This window comes from Pogonomyrmex barbatus, unplaced genomic scaffold (assembly GCF_055798465.1).
Source record: "Pogonomyrmex barbatus isolate J1 unplaced genomic scaffold, ASM5579846v1 scaffold12, whole genome shotgun sequence".
In the NCBI taxonomy this organism is placed as follows: domain Eukaryota; kingdom Metazoa; phylum Arthropoda; class Insecta; order Hymenoptera; family Formicidae; genus Pogonomyrmex; species Pogonomyrmex barbatus.
Window position 1 is genome coordinate 1,817,877 of NW_028297108.1, and position 7,297 is coordinate 1,825,173.

Sequence of the window (7,297 nt, forward strand, 5' to 3'; positions counted from 1 at the left end):
CTCGATATTACAAATATAGTATAAATATAGTGTAAGTATTTAATATTAAAAATTAAAAGATTTAGACATGTTGGATTCATAATCGTAAACTTTAAATGTTATAAATATGTAATCTTAATTTAATTTAAGACTTAACATAAAAAATTCATGATAAATAATCGCTGAATTGAAACAAAGATGAATCTTAGAACGAAGATGGCTCTTAGGAAAAAACTACGTTTTCGTTAAGAAGAAGTGTACTTCGGATTCATCAGGATCAACAGTTGTTATCAACGTGACAATATGTGAGCACTCTGCGTATCAACGAAACTATCACCAAATTCGCGCGTCATCAGATTGTATCGTTAGAAATCGTTGCAACTTTCACGAAACCGCGATTTATCTACAGCGGCACATGGTATAGCGACGGATCTTTCTCTGTATTCTGTATGCTATACAATCATAAGACTACCGTGAACGGACACTCGATGACTACTTAGGACATACGATTTTAATCTTATTCGTAAAACCGATAAATATATTTATATATCTATACAGTATACAAATCACATTCTGCGTTCCCTTCCGCTTCCCTGACAGCCACGGTGGCACGACACTTTATGTAATTACTGTATACGTTAACGACATGCGGCAACCTTACTGCCGCGTTAGAGTTTGCCAAACTTTCTGGTGTTAGGAGTGTCACTTGTATCGTACATATCGTTATTCCAAATTGACAAAAGACATGTAAAAGAAAATAATTGACATTCTGAGACTTGTATTACGTACGCGAAACCACGATTAAAATACATTGGTACAAACTCTCTCCCGTTGCTCTCTATTGTCTCATCTTTTGAGGACGATGATCAAATATCCTTTAATCCAAGATGGTTTTAGAGAATATATATTAAATATCGATCTTTCACCGATTGTGAGCAAATTGTCAATATATACTTAGCAGTTACCGATGTAACGTGTGTATTTAATTTGGTATAGATCTTAATTTATCCGTAATTACTATCGTCTTCTTTAGAGCGCATTTCATTTATTTATTATTAATATTTATGACGTCAGCTTTTGATATTTAAAAATTTTTATAATTTTCTTTAATACTTTCTAAATTGGCAGTAAACAATAAGTATTGATTAGTGCGATTGATCGTATAACATATTAATGAAGAAAGACAGCAGTTTGAACGGGATTAGATCAAAAATTTGCATGCAGTTATATAAAAAAGTGCAATATAAAAATTTTACTGTATGCATTTTGTATGTATTGCCTACGGGCAATTTCCGAAAAATGAAAAATATCAAATAGCGTGATACGAGTATGATAGATAGATTTTAACTTTTCTGCATTCTATACACTATAAATTAGTCATAATCAAATATGGAGCAATAAAATATATCGTATTTTTCTATTGCACATCACATGAAAATATATCTTTATTGCATAAACCGATGTTCGTACGAATTCGATATACGTTTATGAACGTTTATACAAACATTTTATAACGCCCGTTAACTTGATTAATTAACGCGTAATGTTGTTTCTCTTTGATTAGCAGTTGCATTGTGTAAACGCAAGATATAATATTGAATGATATTATCTTCTTTTAAATTCTGTGATTTTATAAATACGTAATTGCAATGAATGACAAAGTGTCTAATACATGCACATGTATTTTATAGCGATATACTTCCACCCATCGGAGGCGGTCTATATTTCTCCATTTTTCTAACGCAATGAATACACTCCACGTTTTCTAAAATCATATACACATGAAAGAAAAATATTTGGTACGAGCTTGACGCTGGAATATTTTTCAACGCGTCGCGCGCGTCGATGTCGCGTCGAGGACGCGAAAAGGCCCACTGGAAACGAACAGATAGAAAGGTGGGGAAAAAAATGAAAAAAAAAAAAAAAAGGAAAAAAGAAATTGACGACCCTCGACGAGGGGTTCGCGGCGAAAGATCTTCCGATCGATTGTAGTGTGCAACAGTCAGCAGGCAGGACAGCTCGTGAGTGGACAACGAGAATTTCGAAGTACAATCGATAGGTCCGCTGGCCGATCTTCTCTCTTCCCGGGAGTAACTCTACCCGTTCACTACTTCCTGCGAGACTGCTCGTCTAGCAGTCTAGCAGCGGTGACCCCGCTAGCTGGCAGGAATCTTCCGAACGAACGATCAATAATCTGAAGCGACGAGAGAGAGAGAGAGAGAGAGAGAGAGAGAGAGAGAGAGAGAAAGCGACAACGGCATTTCCGTGTGAAGCGAGCAAAAACACCGTCAAGTACAGAAAACAAAAGGCTCGGTGAGCGTGGGAAAAAAAATTGGCGGGCTGCGCGCTGTCAGTCGGAAGTATTACGCGAAGGAGCTCTCGTGCTGCGTTCGACATTCCGAGTTTCGTATCGATGCTTGCGCTGTCGATACGGCATTGTCGAGGACGAGATGGTAACGGAATTGCTGCAATGCTTGCGCCGACTTGGGGTCATAAATTAGAGTAACTTTCGGAAGAGGCGAGTTGCCTTCGGCTAAATAAAGCATGTTCCCTAAATTAGACATGCTTAAAAATAATGCAAAACATCACGGATGTCTATTTGGATCTTTCTACAGAAAGAATGGTCCTTGCATTTTATAAATGAGTACAGTATTTCCAGTGTCAAATTATGTCTTTTGTATATTTTATACTGCTCAGGTATCCTTGTTATCTTTTTGGTGTTATGCTCTCATTTGATAATGCTTTGTTTGTTTGTCTAATTGTATTGATATTCCTTTTTTTTTTTCATTTCTCTTTCTTCAATATTTTTCAGATGCTTCGATTATATACGTGTGTGTGACAAAATATGTATCAAATCGAAAAACATACGTACAAACTATAAAAATGAGTCTGAGATAGTTGGACAGTGCTTTTCTGAACGTTCAAAATATATTTACGAACGATAACTAGGTCGTACGTGACTCACGATACGAAACTACATTTTTATCGATAAAGAGTACAGAGTATATACCCAAATTCTATTATGCGCTTTGTTTAAAAAAAGATTAAATTATTAAAAACGTGCGACGGCATAACACTGAACTGATACAATATATAATGCTATCTATAATGCTTAAGTTAACTTTTAAAATGTACAACACATACACACATACAACACACATACCTATCTTCATCTATGTTATAAATAACTAGAGATATATTTTTCTTTTTTGTCCATTTTATAAAATTATTTGCATCCTGGTAGATGACAAGCAAATATATTGAACTACATTTAGGTTCATTTATTAATTACATTCTAATTACATTAACTTTACGAAAAAGTAGCCGTGTTTTTCTCAAGGAAATGTAATAATAAAGAAAGCTTTTTCTACATTCGCACATTTAAGAAATAAAAGATCCACCACGTAAACTTGTAAACATTAAATGAAAATGGGGATGAAACGCCAAGTTAATAGAGAACTTAAGATCGTATAATGGCTGACGTAAAGTAACGTCAGAGACGAGAAAATCTATTAAAATATCCACAACTCCGCTGTGATAAAAATCCGTATAACCATAAAAAAAATATTTCAACAATGAAGCCACATTCCTGGAGATAAACTCACACGTAATTGAACATGATTAGAATTTTTCCAACCAGTATAAATCGCTCATATGAAGCTTATATTCATCGTTACGTGTGGAAATATAAAAAACATAATACTTCTTTGCAAAATAATTCTGTTCAGTAATCAATCGTAGCAGAGTTCACATGGTCGACGATGTCTCGTTACGATTAAGCGCAGGTCTTGTAACGCAAGCGATTCTCCAACACGGTGTCCAGCGGCAGCATGTTTTGCAGGGTACCGATATTTATGTAGGTATCGGCGAGCTCTACACGACGTATAAATACGTAAGGGAGGTATTATCGGCTGTACGGTGCGGGCCAGGGTTCTTGACACCACTGAAAGATAACCGCCAGCCCCGATAGCCTACAGAGTATCCGTAGATTCTGACGTCCCGCCGGTTTCGGATGAAACTTAGATCACTTCCTCGTCGCGCGCGCGCACGAGAGAGAGAAAGAGAGAGGAGGGAGAGAGAGCATTCCCGAAGATAAACTCCCGAAGATAAACTGGAGGATCTTGGAAAACCACGGCAAGACCGATGGCTATGCTGTCTCCGTAGCGCATCGAGCCTCGATTTCCAACTTCGCCCCTTGGCATCCAACCATCCCCCACTCGACCCGTGCTTGTCTCCTATTCAGACGGCGGCCGTATCTCCCGAAATGCATCAAGCCGAAGTATTTGCAGTATATCGCTCTTGCCTTCCCGTCCTCACCCCCCATCCTCACCCCGCCATCGCTCCCGCCGTCGCCGTCAGTCCTGTTTGGCGACCTGTGTGCGGGAGAAATCGCCACGTCGGGATTTTTCGGACGCCTGTCGGAGATCCTGCACCCCGGCACACTTGCATAATGTCACACATCCTTTACGCTCGATCGGTCGCCCTTTTGTGGCGGGAACGTAACGCGTAATGCACGCGCCCTTTTTCGCCCTTTTTCGCAATACCGGGGGCGTTTTTGGAATCGACGTCGTATTTCACGTCGCATTTCCTGCCGTATTCGATCGATGGCAATTGCACAGATTATGCCGGGTGCCATCATGATATTGCGAGCGTATCTGTATCACCGACTGCAGCCCCATTATCGTTAATTGCTATTCTCTATGATATCTCGATCACATATGATACATGTTTCGTTATTGCTCGTTCGAAGGTCATAAGATTGTCGGGGGAATTTTCCCCGATAGATTTTTGTAACGTTTCACGTATAATGCATTCTATTAAGCCGATTTGGCTGTAAAGTTTGGATGGCTGAATTAATCGCGGCTAATGTAGCTTGTTAATGGACAGTTAACGTATAAAAGTACTATGCTGCTAGCAGCTTTATAGTTTGCTATGCTTTTCGCAGCATCTGGAAAATTAATTTTTTAGTACAGTTTCCATTATTTTTTAATCGGAATCTGAATACAAAAATGCCGTTAATTATTTCGAAATTCAGGTAATAGGATTTTTGTATCTTTTTTTTTTCACCCAGCGGCATAAATAAAAATGGCCATTTTCAACCATGCAAAAAAAATGTTAATAGTTTTGCGCGCAATAGTACTTTTATTAAATTAATCCCTTTATAATTTTTAAAAGTAAATTCTCTATATTTAGAACTGAAATTAAATTTGCATTGTGTATCTTTATGTTCAAATATCCTATAAAAATACTGAATTGTTCAAAAAATATCGTCACATTTTCGAATGGAATATTTATAAGTCATATCTTCATATAGTTCACGATAAAACATGGAAAATATGTTTCTGCGAATCAATCTTCAATTTTTGCAACACAACAAAAATTTTTATGGTTTTAAGAAGTCATCAAACCATTACAATCGTACGTTGGCAAATAGCTACGATCGCCTATCACTTCACCCATTGTAATATTCCAAGTGGCTTCGTTTCCGACGGTTGCGCATATCATAAACTGGAAATGGTTTCGTCAAACCACGTAGTAAGCACGTTCGATCTCTACATATCGCTTTTCGGAATCCGTATATTGCACAGAAAAGTATTCATTCAGTCCGATGTGAACTAGCCAAGATAAATTTGCACAGCTTTTTAGAGAGCGAAATCGTTGCACGTGGATTTTCGCAAATCGTGGAAATTTGATGTTTCGTGTTACGAGTATAGAATGACGGTGAGAGCTCAAGATATACATCGAGTATCGTTATTTCGTTGAGAAAATCTATAGTATATATTTTTATCTAGAAAATAAGCAATTTTTTAAAAGTTAATTTAAATTTCGTAATAACATTACGATACCATAGTAGTATATTAAATAAACATACTTATAATACCAATCTTTGTTTTTATAAATTACATATTACAATGTTTGATGTAGCATGATTAATCTTTTTTTTTTTAATTTTTATGTCTTTATATTATTGGTACTTTGACTACATCATTTCGTAGTAATAAAAAAAAAAATAAAGACGGTATTCACGTATTATATAATTTTTAAAAAATCAAGAAAAAGCTTTGACTGTGTGTCATTCGATTAGTGATTGATGCAAGAGCTCGATTCCATGTGGAGCCATAGGTAAATAAGCAGACGCCATGCATCGAGGAGGCCATTTTTGCTCCGGTTTAAAACTCTTTAATTGTAGACGCAAGGTGTGAAAATAATTTTCATAAATGTCGCTCAGTATATAACTAAAAAGAACATTTATGCGGTTAGTGGTCGTGTTACCGCACATATAATGATTCTCGCTTTAATTATTTGACATGTTCGCCTGGGTACAGAGATATCAAAGTTAAATGAGATATTTTGATATTTCGTGGCTTATTATATATATGAGATGAAAGTAGTTAATTATACCGCATACTGGCCTTGATAATCAATTAATTGTGACATATTAATTATCAGTTATGTTAACAGCACTACGCCACTAAATGGATATTCCATGATTTTCACATGCGAGAAGCGTAACGAAGCCATTATAAAGTTTTAAAATTTAATAACGCAATTAAAATTTGAGTAAAAGCACATTATATTTGCGAATATTTAATCAACCTCGCGTAAACTTATTTTTCATAAAAAGGAATGTATTTAATTAATGAATTTCCGCCAATGTTTGCCTCTTCGTTCATGAAAAGTCTTTAAAAATAGGCTTGTAAGGGTGTAATATTGACTGGCTCATTTCTCAATATAGTTTACACGTTGAAACAAAAATAATAATAATTGAAATATGAATTTCCGAGATCTCCGTTAACGCTCATTCTAAGCGTCATTTATAAAAAATTGTCAGATAAATCTTAATATTTGCTATATCACTCTTCGTACCCTTCGTATTTCTTCCAGTTCGAATTTGCGCCGTCCCATCTAGCTATAATACGATAACACAGTATCCAAATACGCGCAATCTACCATACGCGCGAACGTTCTCACGGAGAAATCTCAGGCGGAAGCAGATGCGTGTCCACGTATCTTAGCGTATACATAGTTGCGTATCGAGCCGTAGCACGGAATCCGCATGGTGTTTGGCTTTTGTCTCGACTGTAAACGTTAAACATCGATTACCGTAATTGACAGGCCGCGTTGGGCGTAGCTATTATTACCATCGGCAACCGCAGCCGCATAAGCGGCGCAGATTCATGGTTATGCGTATGCTAAATAATCCGTTTAACGATCGACGCCGACCAAACAATCGTCAAAAGCGTAAAAGCTCACCGTTTTGGTGACAACCGTGTTGTTTTTTTCATGTCGTGATTTTTGTACACGCTGGCAAGCGTAA